The 26,789-nt window shown below is 42.6% G+C and overlaps 1 long non-coding RNA gene across 1 annotated transcript in view; it reads right to left on the bottom strand.

Annotated features, from left to right (window-relative positions):
- Window positions 1-1,778: 1,778 nt before the first annotated feature.
- The window catches only part of LOC134739981 (uncharacterized), a 40,288-nt gene continuing 15,277 nt past the window's right edge, over window positions 1,779-26,789 (bottom strand). The window contains exons 3-4 of the long non-coding RNA XR_010127143.1: window positions 3,234-3,326; window positions 1,779-2,034 (exon numbers count right to left, since the gene is read on the bottom strand). This is a non-coding gene — a long non-coding RNA (uncharacterized LOC134739981). The remainder of the gene's footprint in view (window positions 2,035-3,233; window positions 3,327-26,789) is intronic.

The following is a 26,789-nucleotide window of genomic DNA, read 5'->3' as shown; positions in this document are numbered from 1 at the left end:
CCACATCATCTCATTTTCACCAACACATTGTGACATGATTCTCCTCTGTGAAGACACGAAGGCAGAACAGGGAGCAACCACGTTTGTCTTCCCTGGACTCAGCACGGACCCTGATGGGGTGGATCAGAACACGTTGGTTGCATGAATAAAGGAGACTTGCTGGTCTTGGTGCCCTTCTCAGCAAAACAAGCTGACGTGTGACTTACAGAATTTTCAAATAGGCTCCTGGGAAAGGGACAAAGGCGTTTAGAGGAACATGAAACCAAAATTGGCAGGAGCAAATGTTTGGCCCTGACGTTCCTGTCTCCCTTGCTCTGTGATTGCGCAATTATTTCATTGGCAGGAGACTCGTCCACACCCACACCCACCGTGCTTGAGGCTCATCTTCCTCTTGAGTCCACGCCTCCATGCAATACAAAGAAAAACACACAGGACACCAATTCCTGGCATCTGACTCCTCAGGTTTCAGTGACATTTCTGCCTGTTTTCGTCTCAGGCGTGGGCTACACACAGAGCATCCTTCATTCTCCCCTGCTCCTCTCCAAGGAGGTATCAGGGCACAACTGCACATGGCTCTGCATGGATGAGGACACCTGCTACCAGCTCCTGTCCACTCCTGGAGAAGACGGGGTCATTTAGGAGGCAGAAGCAGATGGCCAAGTCCACAGGTTCCCCTTCCTGGGCTGGGGTCTGCTGTGCACACCTCCAGTCCAGGACAGACAAGCCACACCACTGCCAAGACCAGCTGGAATCCACTGGGTGCCCCAGAGAGCCACGGCCACTTTACCCAGGACAGGGCACCTCGCATGCACCCCTCCAAATGCTCAGAGGCCACCTGGGCAGGTGCAAGGTGGGGGCAGGACTGAGTGTGGACCCACAGGAACTTGGGCCCTCAAATGAGAAGATGTGAATGCGAAAGCCTGTGACCAACACCTGAGTCAGTGTAAAGTAAGTGTGTGTGTGTGTGTGTGTGTGTGTGTGTGTGTGTGTGTGTGTCATGACCCAGCAAGATGGCAGCTCATCTGGAATGGAGTATGAAGAAGAAGACACAGATGTTTTGAATCTCCCAGGAAGCTGGGAGCACTTTGCCTCCCCCACCCGGAGCCACAGCTTGCAGAGCCGCCCCTGCTGGATGCCAGCGCCCCCACCTCTCAGGCTGCTGCTGTGCCCACGTGATGCCCAAAGCCATGGCCAATGCCAGGTGCCATCACTTCCCCACGTGTCCCCCTGATAACCTCGCCTGGTGCCATCACTTCCCCACGTGTCCCCCTGATAACCTCGCCAGGTGCCATCACTTCCCCACTTGTCCCCCTGATAACCTCGCCCGTGCCATCACTTCCCCACGTGTCCCCCTGACAACCTCTCCGGGTGCCATCACTTCCGCACTTGTCCCCCTGATAACCTCTGAATTTCCTACTCACATGCAAGAATGAATGAAGAAGACAGAATTTTAGAGTGGGCAGGAAACTCAGAGTCTGTGTCACCCAATCCCCTCACATTAAAGCTGGAGAGGACACAACCCAGAGACACAAGGCACGTGTCCCCAAACCACACAATGGATCAATGTCACAGTTGATTCTGACATCCAGTCGTCCCGGCTCCACGATTATTTCTGCCACCCCAGGCTGCCTTGATTCAGCTGCATAAGATGTAGGCTATATAAAAATGTGTGATAATCTATAGAAAGTGCTCTCTCATGGAAGGAAGGCAGCCGGCCTGGAGAAGGCACCTGCCCAGCTCCCAAACTCACACATAAGAAGGTCCTCGTCACAAGTTGACGCCCACACCAGCAGAGCCAGCAGCAGGCCGACAAGGAAGGCTGTCCTGCAACAAAGCCAAGGATGGCCTCAGCTCACTCACTCATCCGCCAAATGTCTCAGTGTCTTTTACATGCCTAACATTGTTCTGGTTTGGGGGAATGAAGTGTGGATTGAAAAAGATTACACCAAATGCCTCCACTATTTAACAATAACAACAGCAGCCAACGGTTTAGAAAATTCGCAGTTGGTTCATTCACAAGTTCCAGGTCATGGTCTGTGAAAATAAAGAACAACAGAGTTAGAAACCACAGAGTAGAAAGCAGCGTCAGACTTTATCAAATCCAGTCCCTGTTTTATTTAAAAAGAGAAAACATAAGTGGGTTCCCCCCGAAGCTGCCTCACTGCCCATCCCAGCTGCAACCCAGGCAGGTGTGGGAAAAACACCATTGTCTCTGTAGCCTAACTCCCAGCTCTTCCCTGGAAAGCAAGTGGACTTTCTAGGAATCTGTGAGTCAGCACATAACTCGCTTTGTTTCTAGAGCAGAGCACACGGAAGCGGGGAAGGAGCGTGGCCTGCTGCCTCCACAAGTGTCACGACACGCACCTTTGGTGCTTACTCTCTGTAAGCACCAAACGCCAAAAAGGCGTTTTTTTCATCCTAGGGAAGGGACCCACTTCCCTTCACCTCACCCAAATCCCAGAGGAAAAGGAAGAGAAATCTACATAAGCCACTTATGTCTCTTTTTCTTCCAGACGTTCATTGTTTCCTAGCCAACCTTGTCACAGACCTTCAGTGGTACCCTTATGAAACTTCCATTACACATCCTGATGAGCTCCTCCCTGCACTATGAGACCTATGACTTCAGGGAACTTTCCAGGACTTTACTCCTACACAAATAACTTTTTTTCTACTTTTGCTTGTTTCTTTCAATATAACTTTCCTACTTACATCAACCTCTCCAAGACAACCACTCCTCACTGCTCTCAAACTAGAACACCATTTAAAATACCAGATGCTGGCCTCTGCTGTCCAAAAGTCAGTTACACAAAAGCCTCCCAATAACCCGAAAGGAAACTCCCCCACCTCTCTGGGAGTCTGTTTCCCATGTGGCAATGCTGGACACTGGACGAAGGCTTGTCCTAACCCCTGGCCTCCACCAAACCATGCCCAACCCTGGACACTGGACAAAGGCTTGTCCCAACCCCCGCCCTCCACCAGTCCATGCCCAACCCAGGACACTGGACAAAGGCTTGTCCTAACCCCCGGCCTCCACCAATCCATGCCCAACCCTGGACACTGGACAAAGGCCTGTCCTAACCCCCGGCCTCCATCAAACCATGCCTAACCGGTAGTCTTTGGGGACATTGGAAAATGGACTGCCCCCAGTGGGGACACCTTCCCTGTTCGGGTACAGCTCATGATGAAGCCCCCAGACCATTACAGGAGGAAATCTCATCACTGCCGGCACTCACCACAGAGGACTGAGTATGCTGGGGATCCTTCACCCCCACTTTCAGTGAGTCCACGGAACCCAGGGTAACTGGGACGGTATCTGGTAATAGGCCCTGGTGAGAAATGAACAGTTTTTAACTTCTGGCTTCTTCAAACTTCATAGGAAAGGAGGAGTGGGAAAGATCAGGTCTTTTTAGGTTGCGTGTTGTCTGTGTGACTTGGTAGGGTCTTAATTACAACATGTAAGTGTGTTGGAATGAAAAACATACAAGGGGATGCTTTTATTTGCTTAAAATTCTTATCAATAAAATACATTGGAAATGTTTGCATTTCCATAATTGATCAGTTTGAGCATTAATGTCAAATTAAATAAACATCTTTTAAGTGATATTTTTAAAAACTTTAAACAGCAAGCTGGAGCTGATGAGTGATGTTAAAATCCACAAAGTCCTGAGACAGGGCTTCAGAGTCACAGGTTTTTATCCATGAAGCACACTGGGAATGTTTCCATTTCCAGAATTGATGAGCTCACTGAGGATTCTCAAATTAAATAAAAGCCTTCGAACTGTTGCATAAAGTCTCGAAAACGTGAACGGCAAAAAGGGCGATTCCAAAATCAGCAGCAGCAGCATGAGCTTCAGACGCATGGGACTGTTACAAGGAATCGCCGAACCCCTCATATTAGGACAAAAGGGGGCTTTACGGAGCCTCCTTGTTTATTACGTGGAGTCAGAGCCACTCCGTGCAGTTGCATGAGCCACCCAGGACTCCTAACCACGCCGGGGAGAGCAGCCCAGAAAACAGGAGCAGGCTGTGTGCAGGGGTCCCTGCCTGAACCCCAGCTCTGGGCCTGAATCCAGCCAAAGTTTCTCCCTGGCACAGCGGTGACGGTGATGCCTACCTCATAAGATTGTTGGGGGGGTTACCTGCAATAAAGCATGCAAATGCCTCCACTACCATAGGTTTAAACCCTATGGAAACCCCAAAACAAGATGAAAAGACAACCAGTAAGATGCGCCTATGCCTATGTATACATAGGGTATATGTGCACATATGCAACTATCACACTGGTAACACCACAAATGTATAAAGAGTGAGTCCACTTCTGCAGGAAAATATTAATATCAGCCAGACATTGTAGCTCACATGTGGGAGGCTGAGGGGGGCAGATCGTTTTGAGCCCGGGAGTTCAAGACCAGCCTGGGCAATCTAGCAAGACTCTGTCTCTACTAAAAATACAAAAACTTAGCTGGGCATGGTAGTGCCTGTAGTTCCATTGCTGGAGCCTGGGAGGCAGAGGTTGCAGTGAGCCGAGATCACACCACTGCACTCCAGCCTGGGCAACAGAGGGAGACACTGTCAAAAAAAAAAGGAAGGAAGGAAGGAAGGGGAAAAAAAGAAAGAAAAGAAAACATTAATATCATAAAGTAGTATGCAAAATTGACACCTAAGGACATTTACTTTAGCATTTTTATGATAAAACGCCAAGAACAACCCAAATGCCTAAGAGTAGAGGAAGTGTCAAGAAACAGACATGTATTATTCATAGGAAGGGATACTGTGATATCTCCTGTGAGAGTGTTGTCTCTGGGTACAACTGATAACGCTCCCAGTCCTCACACACTGAAGCGGACAGCGAGTGGATGGCGTGGAAACCACCCCTGTGATTGGGCACAGGCTCATGTACACACGGAGGAAAGGTGTCAAGAATTTCAACTCTTCATATTCACTTTCACAGTGTTTGCTGTTGTGGCTGTTTTGGTTTTCTTATTTAACTTTTAAGGTCAGGGGTACATGTGCAGGTTTGTTTCACGGGTAAACTCGCACCGTGGGAGTTTGTTGTACAGATTATTTCAGCCCCCAGGTATTAAGCCTAGTACCCATTATTTTTCTGATCTCCTCCCTCCTCCTGCCCTCCACACTCCCTGGGCCCCAGTGTGGGTTGTTCTTCTCTGAAGGATGGAGGATGGAAGGAGGGAGAGGATCAGAAAAAAATAATTATTGGGTAGTGGCTCAATACCTGGTATGAAATAATCTGAACAACAAACTCTCATGACATGATTTTAACTATATAACGAACCTGCACATGCATCCCTGAGCTTAAAAGTTAAAAAAATTTTCTTTTTAGACAGTCTTACTCTGTTACCCAGACTAGAATGCAATGGTGCTATCTCAGCTCACTGCAACCTCCGCTTCCCCAGCTCAAGCAATTCTCCCACCTCAGCCTCCCGAGTAGCTGGGATTACAGGTGCCCACCACCACGCCCGGCTAATTTTTCTATTTGTAGTAGAGACAGGGTTTCACCATATTGGCCAGGCTGTTCTCAAACTCCTGACCTCAGGTGATCTGCCTGCCTCAGCCTCCCAAAGTGCTGGGATTACAGGCATGAGCCACTGCACCCAGCCAAAAAGTAATCACCTACAGGAAAAAAGTAGTGTAGAAGGACCAAGAATCATGGTGAGTCATATAAACATAATAATAATAATAGTGTTTCTGTCATTCAAAATAGAATGGTGTTGACCTTACACAAAACAGAGGTAATGCCACATTACAAATCACAACTTCAGTCATTTTGGACCTGTAAAAGCATGTTGCCTTTATCATCTCTTATTCATTAAAAGCACTTGTGAGAACTTAATTGTACATTTGAAAAGAATTCAGTATAATTGGATTGTTACACAAAGGATAAATGCTCGAAAGGCTGGATATTTGTGACAAGTATCCAGACACATATTATTGCATAGAAGCATCATTCTCCACGATGTGCTTATTTCATATTTCACACCTGCATCAAAACATCTCATGTACCGCATAAGTATATACACCTACAATGTGCCCACAAAAATTAAAAATAATTTTAAAATAAAGACAATGCATTCCACTGCAGCAGCACACACACAAAGCATTTGTGGCTTCTCTCAATGTTTGCATTTGCTCTGCAATGGGAATGTCTGTGCAGGAAAGACAGAGCCCCTGTCCCTGGGCGTGCCCAGCCTCACCAAGGAGGGTCAACATCAAAGGAACAACATTCTGAAAGAGCTCCTTCCCTCTGAAGGTGGCCGAAAGGACATATTCTACCTATTTTTATTTTACAGAGTAGAGAAATTCTAAATCGACATTTTTTTTTTTTTTTACTGGAAAGTGTCAGTATTGCTGGGGAAGGGATAAAATCCTCACATACAACATTTCACACATGGAAGTTTGAGATTGTGGAACCACTTGTTAGCATCGTATTGGGTCCTCAAAATGACATTAAAATGTAGATTAAAAAGGATTTACTATCCTTGCTTTACACAAAACTGGTAAAATAAAATTATTTAAGTGGGAAAATAGTTACTCCTAATTGCAATATGATACTACTTTTCAATATATTCATTGGGAGATCTTTTTGCATTGATGATTCAAATCTGTTCATTTCTAGCTAAATTCTAAAGAGATCCTAATATGATTACCTGATCTTTTTATTTAAAATGTGTAAAAACAACTTGCTGCTTCTCTACCATCTACAGTCTACACTATCACATAGAACAGAGATACTCACAGATTCAGGGTATAAGGCACTACACTATTGCATAGAACAGAGATACAGATTCAGGACATAAGGCACTACACTATAGCATAGAACAGAGGTACTCACAGATTTAGGGTATAAGGCACTACACTATTGCATAGAACAGAGATACTCACAGATTCAGAACATAAGGCACTACACTATCGCATAGAACAGAGATACAGATTCAAGGTATAAGGCACTACACTATTGCATAGAACAGAGATACTCACAGATTCAAGGTATAAGGCACTACACTATCGCATAGAACAGAGGTACTCACAGATTCAGGACATAAGGCATGATAAAATCTGCATTTTTTAGAAAATTAGGTCATTGCACTGCCAAGTCAGTACCCCAAGTCCCTGTCGTTCATCCTCTGGGGTCGCTTCCCTGCCAGGCGCAGGGTTCTAGTGGCAGGTCCTGACTCAGTGGGACCTTTCTCAGCATCTCTGACAGAAGGACTGTCCGGAATTACAGGGCACGATCAATTGTCAGCCTGGCTAGGAAGTCTCATCTGTTCTTATGAAAGCTGTCCAATTAGTCTTTAGCTGAATCATAACTGGATTTATAACCTTTTCCATCTATTGCCATTTGGGAGTGGATATCTTCACCAAGTGATTTTTTCCCTCTCTATTTAATACCGAGGTTACTTACTGGATAAGCAAAAGAGATATTATTGATGAAATGCTCTTGTAGTATATCAGCTTGAGTTTGTCAGCTCAATCAATAATTTATGCCCCAGGGCCAAATAAAAAGAAAGAAATTTTCAGGTTTTTATCGACTATCAAACTCCAAACTGTCAGCTTCTCCTGATATAAATCTATTTTAATTTCAGTTTCTTATGAGTCACTTAGCTTCCCAACTACTGTACTTAAAGTAAAAAGGGGCTATAAGAAGGCATATTGGTGAAATACAATGTAAATAATTTAAAAACCTAAGTGATTACAAAGCCACGGGCCCCAGGTATGAAACACACTCACCATAATTTCTGCTCAGCCGATGACCTCCAGTTCATCTGTTGTCATTAGCAAAAAGCATACTTATGCTCTGGTTGACCAAGGGAAGTCAGTGAAGTCTTTGACGTGGGAACAGAGAATATGTGTGGCGGCCCTGAACCAGACCTATGGTGTCTACCTTATGCTACTCTCGCATCAACCAAGCAAGATAAACACCTGCTTTCAGGATACATGGGTGCATGTGGAGAAATAGGAACACTTTTACACTGTTGGTGGGACTGTAAACTAGTTCAACCATTGTGGAAGACAGTGTGGTGATTCCTCAAGGATCTAGAACTAGAAATACCATTTGACCCAGCAATCCCATTACTGGCTATATACCCAAAGGATTATAAATTATAAATCATGCTGCTATAAAGACACATTCACACATATGTTTATTGTGGCACTATTCACAATAGCAAAGACTTGGAACCAACCCAAATGTCCATCAATGATAGACTGCATTAAGAAAATGTGGCACATATACACCATGGGATACTATGCAGCAATAAAAAATGATGAATTCATGTCCTTTGTAGGGACACGGATGGAGATAGAAACCATCATTCTCAGCAAACTATCACAAGGACAAAAAACCAAAAACCGTATGTTCTCACTCATAGGTGGAAATTGAACAATGAGAACATTTGGTCACAGGAAGGGGAACATCATACACTGAGGCCTGTCGTGGGGTGGGGGGAGTGGGGAGGGATAGCATTAGGAGATATACTTAATGTAAATGAGGAGTTAATGGGTGCAGCACACCAACATGGCACATGGATACATATGTAACAAACCTGCACGTTGTGCACATGTACCCTAGAACTTAAAGTATAACAAAAAAATTAAATTAAATTAAAAAATAAAATAAAAGGGAAGACTTGAAAAAAAAAAAACAAAGAAAATTAAATGACTTATTAGGTCTAGTGCCTGGTACATTTCAAGTGGTCGTAAGTTCCTTTCACTCTGAAATGTGTGAAACGACAAGTTGATGAAAGGAAAAGAAATTTACCAATAAACAAAGGAAAAAAAATCTGAGCCTTGAGCACTTTCAACTAACCAGAGACTTCTTTTGTCCTACCTTTAAGGTAAGGTGAAAATAAAAAGACAAGGTGGGTCTGTGTTTTCAGACTCACTGGTGACATGTAAGCTTCATGTTCGCACAGCTGTAATTTCTCATTCATGATGCTGGTGCTAAGCTGTTCCCACCTACACGAAAATAGCTTTCAGTCCGTTCAGCAAGCCCAATGTCCCCACCAACAGCCTTCACAGCTTCACAAGCCCATCTTAGGGGGACTGGCCCAAGCAAGCCTTGTCTGTTTACCTCCAAACGAGGACTACCCTGAAATTGAAAACACCAGGAAACACCGCAGAACCTACAAAGCCCCTTAATCAATTAAAGCATGAGAGAGAGGGAGAGCAACCTTGGTCTGAAGTGAAAGAAACGCCAGGGCACCACCCTCTTCAGCCTCTGAAAACCTCCGTGCTAAACTTCTCTGGGCGGCACCAATAAAGCAATCAGGCATCTCAGGACTTCAGCGACAGCAAACAATGAATTAACAACCTGAACATCTGGCCATCTGCAGACAGGACAGGAAAATATAATGCTGAGGCCAGGTCTCCTAGAGATGTCTGAGTATTTTACCATAAACATCCAAACTTATGTCTTTCTTTCTCTAATTAACTATGACAGCTCAATTTCTGAGATGTCTGAGAGAGACCAAGTCCAAGGGCAAGATCACAGGAATGGAAAATCCAACGAGAGACTGCAATATAAAATAAAAGGCATAAATAAGGTACTTTGAATTCAGTTAATAAAAATTGTATTTCTGAAACATGAGTCTTAAACTCTAACATTAAATACAAATTGATTTACTTATGCAAATGATGGGTTAGCATTTTTGAGCAGGCATGTACATATGACTATAAGTAAACTTAAAAATAAAAATGATATTATGTCACTTTTTTCTACAGAACAAACAAGCATGAATTTTCTTTGGCATTACATTGAAAAGAACATTGACCTTCCAGCTAGATTCAAGTCGTCCAACAATATCTCTTCGTTTGGGTGTGGCACGTCGCAGACATCACCTATGGGCATGCGAGTCTGCTGTTTGGGGAGCTTCCAGCTTCTACCTAGGGTGCAGAAAGCTGGAAGGAACATTGCTCCTTCTCAAACAAAAAGAATAAAGCTGGAAAACTATAAAATTACAACTTACTTTAATCAGAGGAGAGTTGAGGTTTCAGGGCAACCCACTAGCCCAAATTCTAAGGAAAGACAGGCCCCTACAAGAGAGACGACACGCACACCAGCTAAACATCAAGGGAACGGGAAGAGGGGTACAGAAAGGCCCACCCTGCTTGTGGAGTGTTTTGAAGAGGAAAAGCTCTGAGAGGACAGTGACAGCAAATCTCTCCGTCTCTCCGAGTTGGAAGATTGCACCCTCTTAAAGAGGAAAGGAGGAAGACGCCAAGTCTTCCATTCCAAGCACTTTTATTTTGTGCTTAGAAGATGCCAGATACCATTACACAATTGCTCCGTTTCACAAATCTTATCCAGATTCAATTTTAAAAACTGGTAGGGATGGTGCATAAACTGCTTAAAGACAGAAATAGCAGCAGATGAGGATGAGAACATGGCAAGCTGGAACCCAGCTCTTTTGACTTTGTCTAAGTCACCCGGAAGGACCATTGCTTTGCACAGTGAAGATGGATGGACCCAAAACAGCAGGATGAGGAGGTCCATGGCCTTCCACTGCATATGCCGGGAAGACTTTCTGTAAAGCAGTGGCATGGTGAAAGCGATGACTGATGAGGGGAGACCCATTCTTACTCGTAGTCACTAGACACAAGGGCCAAGGAGCAGGCCTGCCGCTGGAGTCAGCCATGCGTGTTGAGAGGCGCACACACAGCAGCTGAGGGGTCCATGGCCAGGGCATCAGCCACAGCTCAGCAGACACGAGGAGGGAGCTTGATAACTTAGCTCCTCTCTTTCACTGCCCTCCATGTGGAAAATGATTTCATCTTTCTAAAACTGGGCAATCGAGAATGCCTAGTTGTCTTTGGCCCTATCCTTAAAGAACCTCACAATCTAATTTGGAGAACATTTCATATTTTAAGTGTATTTCTTATAGCATATAGCATGAGTCTAGCCCACAGTAGGGGCTCAATCTATTTTTTTAGCTGGATTCAAAAAAAAAAAAAAAAAACTTCATTTTTTCCATCAACCTAGCTTCCCAGCATATTACTTCAATATTTCATTGCAAAAATAGCCTATAAATATGAAAGGAAGTGGTACCATTGAGAATTTTTTTTTAATTTTGATAGGTAACTTATCATTGTTTCTGTAAATAACAGATGTGCTGCTGTTCAAATGTGGCTGAAATGACGGCCTACGAGTCACAGGGTGTGATTTGTGAGGCTATAATCTGTCCCACCTATGAATCATGCAGCGTGATTTTTCTTGCACACTGTCCTCAGCTCCATGCTCCAAAAATGAGCATAAATCTCAAAGGAGTGGATGCATTTAAGCAAGCGTATTATGAATGAGCTTAAATATATGCATATTCATGATGGAAAATAATAAACACAAGAGAAAAGATAAACATATGGATAAAAGATGCAGAGGGGCCGGGCACGGTGGCTCACGCCTGGCACTTTGGGAGGCCGAGGCAGGCAGATCACTTAAGGTCAGGAGTTCAAGACCAGCCTTGCCAACATGGTGAAACCCCATCTCTACTAAAAATACAAAATAAAAAATCAGCAGGATGTGGTGGCGAGCGCCTGTAATCCCAGCTACTTGGGAAGCTGAGGCACAAGAATTGCTTGAACCCAGGAGGCAGAGGTTGCAGTGAGCCAAGATCGCACCACTGCACTCTAGCTTGGCTGACAGAGCAAGACTCTGTCTCAAAAAAAAAAAAAAAAAAAAAATGCAGAGGCAGTCGTCTTCACTCCTGGAGTCACGATGCCCATGGCTAACTTGGTATAGACATGTTTCTAACGATAGTTTTATTGTTAGACTGGTAAACTCAAAACAACCTGGTATGTATCCATCCATAATTTCCTCCATATTAACATAAATACATATGAATGTGCTTCCATATATGCATGCATATACTTTTATATAACATTTGTATAAAGTGTTGTGGTCAATATTTGCTTTACAAAAAATGAGGTCTTTTATCTTCATCTTATTTACTCAACAGCACTGTGTGGAAACCTCACTGAATTAATTGGCATAAATCAAATACATGTTTTAAGGCTGCATAGTATCACAAGATGTCTTTACACTTACTGATGAGCTTTCATTGTCTCCAGGAGTTCTTTGGGTCACTATGAACAATGTTACTAGAACATCCTTGTTCATACTTTTATGGTACTGGTGTTTCTGTGGGACAGTGTCAGAAGTGGGTTGCTAGGTGACAGGGCATAGTTATATTTAATTTGCATAGAATTTGGCATCCTATTCTAAAAAAACATGTTGCAACAGTTTCTATTTCCGGCAACACTGTATCTGTGCCTTCTTTTCCACATAGCCCTGCTTGGCAGTATAAGTATTACTGCTGTTTAAAATTTTTACCAGTGTGATGGATACCAGCAATACCTCATTGCTATTTTAATTGGGACTTTCCAGTCTCCTTGTAGTTTTAAACGTTTATTCATATGTTCAATGGTCATTTTCATTGCTCTTCTATGACCTGCTAAGTCATAACCTTTGCTTATTTTTCTATTTGTTATTTGTCTTTTTCTTTTAATTTGTAAGAACTCCCTGTATATGACATAAATTCGCAAGTATATTTTTCCATATCACTTGTCTGTTGACTTTATTGGAATTTTTGTCACCTTTCTGTGTAACTTTGAGCATCTGGTCTTGACTAAAACAGTATCTCGAATCTCTAAGTAGAAGAGTCGTTGGGGAATTTTTTTACATCTTAGGAGCACAAAGTTGGATGATATAATCTTCATAAAAATTCTCATCTTTATTTTATGAATGACACTCTTATATTTATTTACTTCAGTGTTTTAGTTGTTTTTCCATAATTTACCAATCTAGCATTTAAAATAAAAGCTGGGACTTTGACAACACCTACATCTCAGCACACGGTAGCCCTCCCTCACCCACTGTGTCTCTGGGCCTGAAGTGGCCATCACACCGCACTCTTGCTTAGCCTCCTTCCTTTCCTCTGTCTTTGTATAGTTGCAACTTTTTCCATTGTCACAGTGCAGCCTCAACCTCCAAGGTTCAGGTAAGCCTCCCACCTCAGCCTCCTGAGTAGCTGGGACTACAGGTGCACAAACCACAGTGGGCTAATTTTTGGTTTTTGTGGGTTTTTTGTTTTGTGGTAGAGACAAGTTTTCACCGTGCTGCTCAGGCTGGTCTCAAACTCCTTGGCTCAAGCAATCCTCCCACCTCAGCCTCTCAAAGTGCTGGGATGACAGCTATAAGCCACCGCACCTGGCTGAGATTCATATGTTGACCCGCTAATTGGGGCCCTGATCCAGTGGAGCTGCTGTACTATTCAGAAGAGGAGGAGAAGCCAGGGATGGGCACCAGGAGGCCCACGTGAGGACACTGTGAGAGGGGGCCATCTGCACACCCAGGAGAGAGGCCTCGGAAGAAACCATCCCTGCCACACCTTGCTCTGGGACTTACAGCCTCTAGAACTGTGAGGAAGTAAAAATCAGTTGTTCAAACCACCCACTGTGTATTTGATTATGACAGCCTTAGCAGACTAACACACCTGAAAGTAAAATATGCTCTTACATATTAATACATATTAGCACCTAGGATTTGCTACTGAAGTTATATGGTCAGGCAGCATGTGAGATGAATCTTTGGGGACTGGAGCACCTTCTCCTAACGTCACAGGGGAACGTGGCACCGATCGTATGTCCCTGCAGGTTGTTCACGCAGCTGGGAATCCTCTCCTGATATCAGGGGCTTTGTTTGGTGGCTCACAATTTACTTCACTGATCAGTTTGTTTATTCTCCCACCCAGGCAATATCAACCTGATTGTGCTGGCTCTGTAGTGTGTTCTTGTCAGTCACAATCCCCCTCCCTATTTCAGCTATCGACATTGTAACTCTTTCTCGGCAATTTTGGATTATTGATTTTTCAAATCCAAAAAGTTTTGATGGGATTTCATTTTGAACTGAATGAAGCATACGTGGATTGGAGAAGAAGGCATTACACAGTGCCTTCTCTTGCTAGAATCTGGAACATCTTTCTATTCTGTCAGAACCTTTTGCCGTGTTTTTCAAAAAGTGCTTTAAATTTTCTGTATGAAGGCCAGGCTTCCTGTCCTTCTATCAACTAGACCTGATTGCTAGTATGAGTGTAAGTGGACCGGGGTCTTTCCCCTTTTCATCTCTAGATGCTTAGTGAGTTTAAAGAAATGCTATGGACTTTTGTATATTTTTTTTAACATAACCAGCATAAGACATAGTTTTAATTCTAGTTTCTTTTTAACTAGAATCTCTTGAGTATTCCCCATCAGCAATTATAAAATCAGCAAAGGTAGAGAGTGTAATGTCTTTTGCCTCATATTAATTTGGTTTGATTCACTTTATTGTCTTGCTGCTATTTTTAGAAACTTCTTGTATAATAATATTAATCACAAAATGATCCATCTAATTCCTGATTTTAATTGACACTTTTCGAGTATTTTGCTGCTTAGATGATATTGTTTGTTCTGGCAGTATTTTCTGCCCTATCTGTCTTACCTTCTTGTATTCCTAATACACAGAGAGGTGTTTTAGGACTGCCTGCTATATTCTACCAAGTGCAGTTTTAGTATATAATGGTATGGTTATTTGATTTTTTTCAAAATCAAAATTGATGCACTACATCAACATATCTCCTGAAAATAAACTTCCTTTTGACTCTTGAAATAAGCCACAACAGGCCCCAGTGTATGTCTTTAATATTGTATTATATTCTATATACATACATTTTTATTCAGAATTTTGCATCTCTCAACTGAAAATCAATCAAGTAGACTATCTTTATAAAGTTTTGATATTAAAGTTGCATGGTACTTTTAACAAAATTGTTCTACATGATATAGATTTGTTTAAACAATGTTCCATTTATCTTCTCTTTAAAGCAAGTTAGATATTAGTGGCAAAACCCCTGATTCTGGTTTACTTTTAGAATAACAAACCTTAGATCACCTTGCTAAGCTCTAAAATGGTAAGTGGTATGTTCAAGACCTCCACATCTTCATTGTTAAGGAGTATTTCAAAATTGACTGACAATGAGCCAGTCTTGTGCTAAGCCCTCTTTGTGCCCCGTTAATTTTGGCACTAATTACATTGTATGGGCTTTTATGTATCTTTCCATTGTGTGTATTTTTAAATTCTCCTTCCATGAGTACTTTATGCTCACAAAATCATGAAAAAAAAATGTGTTGTTAAAAAAAATACACGGGGTCTGTATCTAGGCTAAGCCCAGAATACCAGGGCGTGAATCTGCGACCCCAGGGAGATAGATGGAGTCTGACTCGAGGTGAGCACTCTTGCCCTTGGAGTGAATTGCTTCCCTTTGAGAATGTGCCCATCATCACTCAGCTCTGACGCGAGGAAGACATCTGGTAAGTAGCCTTTTCCAGCAGACAGAGGACACCTGCAGATGTAGGTGTAGGTATCACCACCTGCAGACAGCAGCTGAAATGAGACAGCCAGTCAGGCAGCACTCGGCGAAGTCAAACGAAGCCCTGGCTGTGTCTCCAGCCTTGTGGCTCTGCACTCAGCTCCCATAGGAGGGTCTCTCCAGAGCGATGCACAGATGGTCTTCAACGAGGGCATCCACCCCTCCGCAGGTGCTCAGACCACACTGCTCATGCACCAAGGGTCTTCAGTGAGGGCGCCCACCCCTCCACGGGTGCTCAGACCACACTGCTTATCCCTCTGCAGGTGCTTGCACCGCACTGCCCTCTTCACTCTGCTCTCACTCTGCCTTCAAGCACCCTTCATTTGCTCCCTCCTCACCTCCTCTCCAGCCCCCTCTGTCCCCAGTGGCCCATCTGCCTCTGTATTTATCCTGTGCCTGTGGTGGGCATGATCCATGACAAGCTGTTCCATCCATAGCGGAATGAGGATGGAGCCCAGGCCAAGGGTGTCCAGCAGTCAGAGGTGACAGGCAGATTCCAGAGTGCTCCCAGGGCTATGATAGGGCCTCACCAGTGACCTCAGCCAGAAAATGGGCACCCAGGAACAGAGAATTAAGGTATCTTCTATGACCTAGAGCAACTACCACATCCCTGAGAAAAGGCAAGTATAAAGAAAGAGAACTAATCTTTATCAAAGCAATTATTGAGCCTCGTGTTACCACTGAGAAATCGAGGTTCAGAGAGGTAGGTGCCTCTTCAAAACGCATACAGATCCCAGACCCTGCAGCTCCAATTCCCCAGCTCGCCCCACTCCTCTTTTCCTGCTCCTCTGGCCCCATGCCAGAGCACCTGCTTTCCAGCCCCTGCACCATCTTGGGCAAAGATCCCAGCTTGCTGCTCCATTGCACTCCTGGAAAATTAAGGGACTGCATTAAACCATCTCTGGGTTCCTTACGAATCTAGGACTTTCTGGGTTCTGCAGAGATATTGCTCAAAGGTCACTTTGTCATGCATGAAAAACATGTGGAAAACCATGAAGAACATGGTTTTCCATGTTCTTTTGCTCCAGAGAATTCAAGGATTCTTCCTTAGCTGTTAAATCTCCACTGCAACAGATGACCATACTACAAGCTGGAGGATCAAGATCAAAACTGTTCAGGTTTAGCTGCCGTATGTTATGTAGTAGTCCTTTGGGAGCTCACCCTGGGGTATTAGATCTTCCTTATTGTAATGACCTCTAAGTAAAGCAGTGTCGTGAAGTGAAGCTTCTTTTCCATGACTCTTCTTGCCTTTTGTTGTCTCTTTAAAAAAACACCAAGATATCAGATTGCAACTACTAATATACACATAACTCCAGCTTTAATTGGAGTGAGACTAATTATTCCCACTTATGTGCTAAGGATAATGTACTATGCGTGCTGCCCTTTCTTAAAATGAGTGATTTATAGATCATTTTAGTAGCATTTTAATCATTTCATTCTGTTTTTTAATTCAGTATATTAATCTGTGGAGACACACCAGCAGCATTTAAAGTCTTCACGTACTTAGAAAGCAACATGAAATGAGGCACTTTCATTATTCATCAGGCGGAACAAGATAGCTACAAAGACAGAACTTCATGTTTTTGCATCTAATATGAAAATGCCCACAATTTATATCAAAGACTACCAAGCAAGCAGCTTGATGAAGAGACTAATTTTGAGATATTGTTATTTGTCCACAAGAAAAGGGGGCAATCCAGGTAAGTATCTCACTTAATTCATTTTACCATGCACTCCCCAGTATTCCATGAAAGAGTTTCTTATGTGTTTTTGTTTGGATTTTTCAGAAAAGGTAAGTTGAATGCTGAGAAACGCACAAGTCAAGCACACAAACACACACACACACAAAACCTGGCCTGTGAAACACCAGGTTCAAGCAATAGCTACTTATTGAGACACTGCAGCAAGAAGCAGCTTTCACAGACAGTACAGAAAACGCTCTGCCTGGATTTTCTACAAATGAAAGACACGTGAGTGAACAGAAAGGACACAAAGTGGGCGACGGAGTCACAGAATTGAAATGTCTCTCCTGCTACCTTAGCCTCCTGCAAAGGGTATTTATTTGTAAATGACGATTCTTCCTCACTGAGTATTGTTGGTATAAAAAATGAATATACGTGGAAGTACTGAGGACAGCTCCCAGAATACCTTTTAAGAGAAGTGGGAAGAGTATGAAGGAGGGAAAGAAATATCCCTCATGCTATCATTTCCCTCCCCCTCTCTCTCTTCCCTCCCACTGTAGAAGAAATGTCCCAGGGAGGAAGAGAAGCTGGGAGGCGTGCTCAGAGGGAAATTGATATTTCTCCTCTCGCTCCCAAAGAGTCATTGTCAGAACCCTCCTAAATACTGATCAGTGGAGAGATTTGTGCTCCTGATACTTCTAGCCTAAAACAATAAGCTGTACCATGCCATATAGCAGCTATATATTACATCCCAACCATATTTTAGAAAACAACATCCTTAATCCACACAGAGCCAAAAAATAATCTAGCCTTTCCTTGAGTCATGAATTTGATGAACAGCACTTACCACTCATACTTCTGACAGGATTCGCATAGCAAGGGTGTGCTGAAAGTATGCAATATTTTTTATGGAAATATCCCTTTAGCTGAAGGGATGTAATTTAAATTCACACTGAAAGTAAGTAAACTAAACACTACTAAGGGGGAAAATCCCTTATCAGGGAAATAAATACGCAAAAATTTTCCTTGAGACTGTAAAACTGAGCAAGGTTAAATCCAGGCAAGCCCATCTGTTTACATCGTGGATTGATAAATGGAATAAGAAAAGGTTAACCATAATGCGATCAAATGTGCTTTGTCTTCCCCAAGAGAATGTTAATTGCATAAAGCATGCTACAATAAGCTAATTACTTACAACCTTGATGATTGTTTTTATCTGTTGGTGTGTCAGAATGTATTGTCATTGCCAGTTCTTTTAAATAAAATATTGATTCTTCCACAATAAAAAGTCACAGGAAATCAGTTGCTAGATAAGGTCCTATCCTTGTGGGCAGCTTTACCTACCATACTCCATGTACCCCACATATCCCCATGAGCAGGCTCCTCACAGCTCCTGCTGATACAGGGAAAGAACATTCCTGTGTTGAATCACAGTGGACACCTTTTGTTTTTACTTCTAGAGAATATGTTTTCTGTTGTCCAACTTCTAGAGAATATGTTTTCTGTTGTCCATCACTCCCTGGTGTTAAAAAAATTTCAGGACTCAATCCCACAGGTAGCATCATTGTTTTCATAAACCTGGGAGGTACATCATTGTCACAGTCATCACCATTACCACCATTATCATCACCACCATCATCACCACTACCATCATCACTACCATTACCATAATCATCATCATCATCACCATCACCATCATGGCTACTATCATCATCACCATCATTATCATCATCACCATTATCATCACCACCATCATCACCATTACCATCATCACTACCATTACCATAATCATCATCATCATCATCACCATCACCATCATGGCTACTATCATCATCACCATCATTATCATCATCACCATTATCATCACCACCATCATCACCATTACCATCATCACTACCATCACCAGCATCATCATCACCATTATCATCATCAACATCATCACCATTACCACCATCATCAGCACCACCATTATCACCTTCATCATCATCGCCATCTTCATCATCATCACCATCACCATTATCACCACCACCATAATCATCATCATCATCATCACCACCACCATCATCATCACCACCTTCACCATCAACACTATAATTATTATCACCACCATCATCACCATTATCACCATTATTATAATCATCACCATCATCACTACCATATCACATCCCAACCACATCACCACCATCATCATCATCACCATCACCATCATCATCACCATCATTATCATCACCATCACCACCATCATCACCTTCACCATCTCGATACCATCATTATCATCACAATTATTATAATCATCACCACAAGCACCACCATATTATATCCCAACCACATCATCACCATCATTATCATCACTATCACCACCATCATCACCACCACCATCATCACCATCGTTATCATCACCATTATTATCATCACCACCATCACCATCATCATCACCATTCTCATAACCATCATCATTTTCATTATTGTCATCATCATCACCGCCATCACCATTATCACTATCTTCATCATCAAATCCTATGCCAGGTGCTCTTAAAGACTAGATGTTCACTTTCTTACTGATTCTCTCAGCAATCTATGTAATAAGTACTATTTGTCATCTTCACTGAGAAAATTGAAGCTAAGGAGTTGCTAAGTAAACTTCCCAAGATTCTAGAGTTTGTTACAGGGAGATATCAAAATTAATTAATGTTCATAAAAGCACAAATTACAATCACATTCACAGTATATTTTCAAATAAATAAATGACAAAAACATAAGCAGCTCACCGAACATGATCTACATATATATAGGCCCTATGTAACAAATCGACAAGCAAATAAACAGCACCATTAAAAAGTAGCAAAAGGACAGAAACAGACACTTCTTAAAAGATGACATACAAGCAGCCAACAAGAATATGAAAAAAATGCTCCACATCACTAATCATCAGAAAAAAATGCAAATCAAAACCACAAGATACCATCTCACATCAGTCAGAATGGCTACTATTAAAAAAGTGGGAAAAAAAAAAGATGCTGGCAGAGAAAAGGGAAGGCTTATACACCATCGGTGGGAATGTAAATTAGTTCTGCCACTGTGGAAAGCAGTCTGGAAATTTCTCAAATAAGTAAGAATTGAACTACCATTTAACCCAGCAATCTCACTGCTGAGTATACATTCATAATAAATAATTCTACCAAAAGGATACATGCACTCTTATGTGCATCGCAGCACAATTCACAATACCAAAGACCTAGAATCAACCTTGGTGCCCATCAGTGGTGGACTGGATAAAGAAAATGTGGTGCATATATACCATAGAATACTACACAGCCCTAAAAAATGAAGAAATCATGTTCTTTGCAGCCACATGGATGCAGATGGAGGCTATTATCCTAAGTGAATTAATGCAGGAACAGAAAACCAAATAACACAGATTCTCATTTATAAGTGGGAGCTATACATCAGGTACTCATGGATATAAAGATGGAAATAATAGACACTGGGGACTACTAGATGGTGGAGGGAAAGAAAGGAGCAAGGGTTGAAAAACTGTTGGTTACTATGCTCACTTCCTGGGTGACAAGTTGAATTGTACTCCAAACCTCAGCATCATGCAATATACCCATGTAACAAACTGCACAGATATCCTCTGAATCAAAAATAAAAGCCAAAATTATTTTTAATCTACATACTATAAACTATTGCTACCACCTGGACTAGTTATTTTGCAAATAAAGTTTTGCTAGTAATTAAATAATAGAAATTTCTATTTAGATAAGTGAAAATTACCAGACTCTCCCTGTTACTCTGTCAAAATCCTAAGTGTCCAGAGCAAAAAATAAGTTTTCAAAAAACTGAAAAGGAATTTCCAATGACAGAAGAAAAGCAATATAAATTATGGTACACGGAGTAGCCTAGCTCATTCTGTTACAGCCATGATTGTTACATCTGTAGAAAGATAGAAAAGTGTATACACAATATTGTGATGTGAAAAAATAGTTGGAAGCACAGAACACATACATGTTACAGTTCCCATAAAAACACAGATGACTGTACATTATGGATTCAATAATAAAATTAATTGTGACATAACTGGTAGAAGAGGTGGAATTATAAATTGGTAATTCTTTTATCTTAGGAAAACTATTATCTATTTTTAAATAGCTATTATTGCAAAATTCTGGAGAATTCTGTCATCAATCTCTACTGGACCTTTTACATTTATTTTCATCCATTTTCTAAATGCCTTCTTCTTATCCTAATTCTAACCCTAGAACAGGCATCTGCCTTTCAGAAGTAAATACCAAGGTGTAAACTTTCTTCCATTCATGATTGCAGGTGCAAGGGTGCATGAAGATCAGGTGGCCAAAATTCTCCCCCACCACACACACATGACATCCTGGCTTACAAATGCCTTCCACACATCTTGAGAAAAGGAGCTTAGAGTTCAGATTTCTGCTTTGGTGGGATGTAAGTTACTTATGGGCACTTTGATCTTCAAGACTTTGCTTGGCTAGCCAGGTTGTTACTATCTAATTGCTAAATAACAGTGCATTTTCACTCTTCAGTTGGTTGAAGGAGCATTTTAGAGTTGGGGCTGGAGTAAGAGAAGTGCAGAACATTCAAAAGGAATAAGCTATAATGGCATGAAAGAAGTAATGCTCCCTTAGCCAAGATCATTATTTATCCTAATACATTTCTTCCCATTTGTCTCTGCTTACATCAGAAGTGTGGCTTTATCTGCATGTGGCTGTGTTTACAGCCCAGGGCAACCAGTCATCTGCAGTGGTGGCCCTGCCAGTTGACATTAATGAAGTTGCTGCTCACCCTAACCCTAGTGACCGTTAACAACATCTGTGAAGCAAAGCCCTGCTTTCCCAGAGCTGACTTTGTCAGGTGGCTTCCTAGCTCCTATGCGTCTAAATTTTTTTTATTGTGATTGACACATTCCAACACTGTGGAATGACTGGATGACAAGCCAGGTAGTTGTTGACTGAATCACATTGAGATATGTGCATTTCTGTATAGCATCTACCATTTTCTGCTTAGCAAATGTTCTCCAGGTGGGAAGGAGTCTGCCTACAGCTTCTTTAGGGGCAGGACCTTGCATTTTCTAGCTTCTATTCCAGTTCCTTTTGAATATTAGAGCCTCAGTAAAGGATGTTTACTAAATTATTCTATTTTCATTCTTCAGAAAAAGTCTATCGCTCAACAAGGTTCAAATCAATTGAATTGATAGGTGACCTTTCATTATATTCTAGTCATCTCTTTCTGACACATTATTCTGGTCTCTTGGTGTTGTCTTGCGTAGTATCTCACCCTTGTTCATGGTTAATCTCATTCTTATGGCTGATTTTTCAGCAATTTCAATTTTAGAAGATAAACATGTTCCCAAGTTTCAGATTAGTCACCGTGTTAGAAATCATTAACTTGCCTGTTCTCCCTGCCCTAAAAATGCTCCTCTCTCCAAAATAAAAACCATTCTCATTCAGGTATGTGCTCAGGGTCTGGAACCATTCGCATCCCAGGTGAGATAGGGAAGTCAGGTCCATGCTCAGGGAATCACTCTTGGTTGGCAGCGCTCCCGAGTCCTTGTGGCCCGGATGCAGTAAGTGGTCAGTGCTCCCGGGTCTTCGTGGCCCAGATGAAGTAAGTGGTCAGCGCTCCCGGGTCCTCGTGGCCTGGACGCAGTAAATGGTCAGTGCTCCCGGGTCCTTGTGGCCCGGATGCAGTAAGTGGTCAGCGTTCCCGGGTCCTAGTGGCCCGGATGCAGTAAATGGTCAGGCTCCCGAGTCCTCGTGGCCCAGATGTAGTAAATGGTCATGGTTTTGTTCTTAGGTTGCTCCCACACCACCATCAAGTTCTGCAGGTGAGTCACTTATTATTCTCTGCACTTGAGTTTATGATTGCTCTCTCAACTTCCACCCTCTCACCAGGAATTCTTGTACTGGGATTCTGGGGCTGGGGTGCTGATATCTCCTGTTTGTCTATTATGATCCCCTACCTGATGCATCTCTCAATAGCCCTTGTTCCCAGTTTGCCTATTGGGAAACCCTGTGAGACATTTCCGACACTAAGTGCTTCCTGGAATCCCACCTGTCATTTGAGACCATCATTTCTGGTTTACTAAATTTTGCCTGCCTGGCTTGACATTTTTCCATCCTCAGCAGTTGGGTCTGTTCCCCATGATAGGTGGATGAACACCAAATCCTAGCTCTTTTCACTTGTCCCACAGCTTGCAGCCAATTAATTCCTTCACGCCTGGCCAGATCACAAAGTATACCACAGATGCATTTTGGGAAATCAGTGATTTGCATGGTTCTGTATATTCTTTCATAAAACGTGCAAGCTTGGGCAAGGGTAGACATGGAGATGCACAAGTCATATCACTAAATATTTTAAAGTTAAAATCAAGTTAAGGAGCAGTGTAGCAGAATGATCTAGAAACCACTGCCCTTTAAAACATACTTTCATAATGTCCAGATATCCCATATTTTCCCAGAGAGCTGTCTGTGTCCTCATACTCTGCCCCTGGATGTGGCGGCTTCCTGCAGGAGAGCGGGTGTGTGGCCTCACCCAGCCCGTGTCAATGCCCACAGTGGCACATGGAAGCTCCAGCCACCTGCCCATCCCTGCCAGCAGGTGCCTACTGAGTATACACTAATAAACAGATGTGTCCCTCAACCAAGGAACCCGGGAAGAGGCCCAGAATCCCCAGAACCAGGTCCAATTCATCAGGGAATTTCAGGGCCTGGGTACATCCCCTGGCCCTGCTGATCCCTCATCATGTGGGTCATGGGAGAGCCAGGGCAGAGACCAAGGCAGCTCCTGCTGGATCCCAGGGCACAACTGCTCTCAGAGACAGGGTTTGCTAGCAGGAAAGGTGCTAGGACCACTGAGGGCGTAACTTTGATCCATCCCCCAAAAAGAGGAAAGGCAGCACCACAGACACCACTAAGGGAGTCTCCTTGGAGGGAACTCACCTGAATCACTGAATATTAACTTCCATTTGAAACCAATGCACCCAAAACAGAAAGTCCATGTACTCAGACCCTCTGTGTCAGGGGGCTAAAGGGGAAGAAGGGTGTAGATTCCCAGGCTAAGAGGGAAAGGAATGGCAGATGTGGGTCAGTGTTCATGCAGCCCTGGGTCCAGCAGGAGCTGCCTTAGCATAGAGAAGTCAACCAGAAACATTGTACCCACAAGATCCAGGAGGGGAGCTGGCCAAGGTGCCAGCAAGGACATCCAGGTCCCCCACCCATGGCAGCTCCTGCAGGCTCTCCATCAGGAAGATGGGGTTTCCAGGGTTCCCAGCCCTGGCCCCCCATTATGAACTGAGAGGAGCAGAAACCTGTTGCTTGAGCTCATCCCAATGGTCTCCCCAGCGGATGCTGGGGTCAGGAGGGCTTCCTTGGATTGCCGCAGCCTGTGGGAATCTTGAACATTTCAAGGGGTGAGAAAAGCCTCAAAGCAGAGGTAGAGAGAGGGACGTCCCTCCAGATAATCTGCTGCGGCATTGAAGTCACGCCAGTCACAACCTATGGCGGGAGCAGCCGCTATGGTGCCAAGAGACATGCACCCTTCCTTTCTTGGATATGTGTTTCATCGGAGGCTTCAAATCTTTCTCAAAGTCAGTTGAATTATAACTGACCTTGAGGATGTACGTGATGCATGTAGATTTTGCCGAGCTGTGCACTTTGAGAGCTTGAGTTTGGTGGGGTTTGGTTTTAGAATATTTCACCTCTCACATGTGGGGTATGAAATCTTTTCTGTTCAGCACTGTGGGGACATCATTAACCATGACACCTGGGTAATGAGCCTCCAGTACTGCTGCCATAGCCTGCCCGCCGACGTGCACTGTAGCCGAGCATTTTTGCACAGATGTCCCCGTGGCACCTGTGGATGATGTACAAAGATTAAGCACAAGGTGTCCTGACCCAACCTAAAAAGATTATATATAAGAACAAAGAAGACATTAACAAGTATTTGTAAAGCAGCTAAAAGAACTGCTAGCACTAACAACACATCAAATGAGCTGTGAAAATATGTCACCTTTCATTTTTATTTCATGCTTCTGGAGCTGACATTTCATTCAATACATACTTTTGGACACTGGGAATGTGGTTCAAGTGAATCCAGTCCACCAGTTTTATTGCTTTTTTTTAAGAAATTTAATTAAACATATTCTAAGTTTGCCAAGATCAACTAGACTTTCCCTTTCGTTGCACTTCCGAAAACATCCAAGCAATCAGCACACAGGATCCCTCCAGCTTTTCCTTCATACCTGCTCACGTCCTTTATTGCCTTTGGATGCTACTGAGCTCAGAAGCAAATTTGTTTTCATCTTTAGTCATTGTGTAGGATCTCACCAGGGCACCAGCTTCTATGTGCTCATTTCTTAACTGTCCATCTTTGTTTTCTCTTTGACTTCACTTTCCTATGCCTTATGTTACTGTACTACACACATTATTTGAAAATTTGCCTCTGAACAGTTTTGAAATGAGGGAGAACATAGATTGACTGGGTGGTTGAATCATATATTATAGCTGATATAGATAGACAGATCAATAGATAGATGATAGATAGTAGTTAGATAGATAAGATGATAGATAGATAGATGGATGGATAAATGGATGGATGAATGGATGGATAATAGACAGATGGATAGGTGGATGGATGGTAGATTAGATAGATAGATAATAGAATATTTAAGATGTTATTAATCATCTACACCTAAGTTGAAAAATATAAACCAATTTTTTACCACTGGTTACCAAGTTTGAGTTGAGGAAGAGAGTACGAGAGAGAATTGGAATAAAATTAAGCAGGAAATTAATCTTTATCACTCTCTAAAAATTTTTTTACAATAAGCACATGGTACCAGTACCATGCTGTTTTGGTTACTGTAGCCTTGTAGTATACTTTGAAGTCAGGTAGTGTGATGCCTCCAAGCTTTGTTCTTTTGGCTTAGGATTGACTTGGTGATGCGGGCTCTTTTTTGGTTCCATATGAACTTTAAAGTAGTTTTTTCCAATTCTGTGAAGAAAGTCATTGGTAGCTTGATGGGGATGGCATTGAATCTGTAAATTACCTTGGGCAGTATGGCCATTTTCATGATATTGATTCTTCCTAGCCATGAGCATGGAATATTCTTCCATTTGTTTGTATCCTCTTTTATTTCCTTGAGCAGTGGTTTGTAGTTCTCCTTGAAGAGGTCATTCACATCCCTTATAAGTTGGATTCCTAGGTATTTTATTCTCTTTGAAGCAATTGTGAATGGGAGTTCACTCATGATTTGGCTCTCTGTTTGTCTGTTGTTGGTGTATAAGAATGCTTGTGATTTTTGTACATTGATTTTGTATCCTGAGACTTTGCTGAAGTTGCTTATCAGCTTAAGGAGATTTTGGGCTGAGATAATGGGGTTTTCTAGATATACAATCATGTCATCTGCAAACAGGGACAATTTGACTTCCTCTTTTCCTAATTGAATACCCTTGATTTCCTTCTCCTGCCTCATTGCCCTGGCCAGAACTTCCAACACTATGTTGAATAGAAGTGGTGAGAGAGGGCATCCCTGTCTTGTGCCAGTTTTCAAAGGGAATGCTTCCAGTTTTTGCCCATCCAGTATGATATTGGCTGTGGGTCTGTCATAGATAGCTCTTATTATTTTGAGATATGTCCCATCAATACCTAATTTATTGAGAGT

The sequence above is a fragment of the Pongo pygmaeus genome, chromosome 7 (assembly GCF_028885625.2).
Source record: "Pongo pygmaeus isolate AG05252 chromosome 7, NHGRI_mPonPyg2-v2.0_pri, whole genome shotgun sequence".
Lineage (NCBI taxonomy): Eukaryota > Metazoa > Chordata > Mammalia > Primates > Hominidae > Pongo > Pongo pygmaeus.
Note: the sequence above shows the minus strand (reverse complement) of the source record. Positions and strands in the feature narration are given on the sequence as shown.